We start from the raw sequence: 2,403 nt of genomic DNA, 5'->3' as shown, positions 1-2,403 counted from the left end.
AATAATTTCAATAATATTGCATATGGAATTCTAATGGGTGGGACCATGACATTAAAGGCATAAAAATTCACACTGAGATTCCATTCATGTACTCCAAGTTCAAGAACACAGTCAAATTTGACTGTTAAATGTAAAAGCAGTAGGAATAATCACACCTTGTCTAAATAGGTCTTATATAATGGGTTTCAATCCTTGAAGTCCCTGTTTTCAATTAGATTGGACCTTTTTAAAGAAAAAAATGGGGTAAAGGTGTTATTTTTAACTAGGGAGGAAGGTCCATAGGGTCGTATATTTTTCAAATTGGTAAGTGTCAGGGACTTCGTTTTATTACTCATTGGGTCAGACTGTCCACGTGCACTAGAGGATGTTTTAGGGCAATGAATGCTTTTGTGATGGACAATTTGGGCAACGCAACAGTTCTGATGGTTAAGTCCACTCATATCTATTTGTTTTTATTTTATGCTCAGTTAACTTCCTGGCTGCTTTTATCAGCTTGCCCAGTTGTGGACCAGGAGGTAAAGAGGAAGGAATAAGGCTTAGAAGCTGTCAAGAGTAAAACATCACAAATGGGATCAGATTCATTATTACACGCTGCCACCCCCCCCCATACATCACCCCTCTCCCCATCTGGACCCACTGATGTTGTAGCAAGTCCTTTCTTATTCTCCAGTGGGATAAAGTGTTATAGAGGAAATTTGTCTTCAGTCCCCAGTCCTCATCTAGTTCTTATTCCCAATGTCCAGCTAACTTTGGACTGGCTCTTCTGGGCCCCAAACTTGCAGGATTCCACCTCCCTCCCTTCTCATACATTTGCCTCCTCCCTTATCAATCACTTGCTGCTGCATTTCTTTCCTCCCCGCTCATCATCAGAGAACACACAGAAATACACACACATGTCCTTTGTACAACTTGTTGGTGTTTTAATCAGCAACATCAGCATACTTTATTTGGTCCTCTCACAGACAACCATTAACACAAAATTTTGATCCCAGAGATTTTTATGGAGACAGAACAGATGCTTCAAGATCTCTGACTCCTGGTACGCACAGGGAAGGGGGAGACAGGCTTTCTTAATCCTTCTTTGGCTGATTTTCATTCTTCTTTTTACCATGTCTGTGGTAACAGACTAGCATTATTGACTTTCTCCCTTTATTTCGTCTTTCCATAGTCAGTTTCCGGGCTAATTTAACCTTCCTGAGTATCTTCCTAATCTGGTAGGAAAACAAAGTGAGCACATAAAGACATTGGTTTGGGGGAAGAGAATGGAAAATACATGGGAAGGGAGGCTTTAAAAGAATGTGTGCATACTGAGGGGAGGGTTTGTGCCAGACAAGGGCATGATAGGGGTCTTGGGTGGGGAATCGATGGGGAAGAAGAGGAGGTACAAGAGTAGGGTAATCTGACCTTCTCCATCTCTTTGTCCTTGAGTTGACATGGGGTCTGCTCCCTCCCTTCGATGCTCAGAGTTTGTTCTTTTGCGTCTGAAGTTTCTGCTTCGGGATATGAGCTAGACTCCTCCAGAGCCTCAGTAATCTCTGCCATGTTGTAGCAACAGTGGCCCACTCCAGGGTTACTGACCTCTCTCTATATAGCCTTTGAGGACAATAAGGAGCCACACCCTTTGGCTTTGATTGGTCAGCAGGAAATTACTCCAGCCAATGGTAGCGCTGGAGTGACATGCCATCACAAAGCACCACAGAGCGCTGACAAATCCATGGGAGGAGGGGAAGAAAGCAGAGTCTAGATGCTCTGGTTAGAGAAAGGGGGAGCTTTCTCAACAACCCCTAAAGAGCCCTCTCAAACTGATCTGTTATTCTTTCTCATATCCTCTGGTTTAATTCTTATGGAACACATGGCAGGGAGAAGGTGATTCCTCCAAGTCATTCCTCATGGCCACTCCCATTCAGTGTTCCACTCTGTCGTCTCCCAGAACTCACTACTTGGTATTTTGTGTCTTCTTAATAAAGTTAGAACAGTTTTAAATATACAGAGTAAGTGTGAAAATAACAGAAAAGCCACATACCCCATGCCCAATTTTCCTTATTATTAATGTCTTACATTAGTATGATACATTTGTTACACTTAGTGAACCAACAGTGAAACTATTATTTAAAAAAAACTTTTGGGGCGCCTGGGTGGCGCAGTCGGTTAAGCGTCCGACTTCAGCCAGGTCACGATCTCGCGGTCCGTGTGCTCGAGCCCCGCGTCAGGCTCTGGGCTGATGGCTCAGAGCCTGGAGCCTGTTTCCGATTCTGTGTTTCCCTCTCTCTCTGCCCCTCCCCCGTTCATGCTCTGTCTCTCTCTGTCCCAAAAATAAATAAAAAACGTTGAAAAAAAAATTAAAAAAAAAAAAAAACTTTTTTCGTGTTTGTTGATTTTTGAGAGAGAGAGAGAGCGCAGGCG

The 2,403-nt window shown here is 43.2% G+C and overlaps 1 long non-coding RNA gene across 1 annotated transcript; it reads right to left on the bottom strand.

The window, feature by feature from the left end:
• Nucleotides 1-898: 898 nt before the first annotated feature.
• LOC109496399 lies at nucleotides 899-2,046 on the bottom strand. Its single transcript, XR_002152381.3, has 2 exons — nucleotides 1,405-2,046; nucleotides 899-1,211 (listed from the first exon to the last, which is right to left on the bottom strand). It is a non-coding gene; the product is annotated as an uncharacterized LOC109496399 (long non-coding RNA).
• Nucleotides 2,047-2,403: the final 357 nt, after the last annotated feature.

This window comes from Felis catus, chromosome X, assembly GCF_018350175.1.
Source record: "Felis catus isolate Fca126 chromosome X, F.catus_Fca126_mat1.0, whole genome shotgun sequence".
Taxonomy (NCBI): Eukaryota; Metazoa; Chordata; class Mammalia; order Carnivora; family Felidae; genus Felis; species Felis catus.
This window is presented reverse-complemented; position numbering and strand designations above follow the sequence as displayed.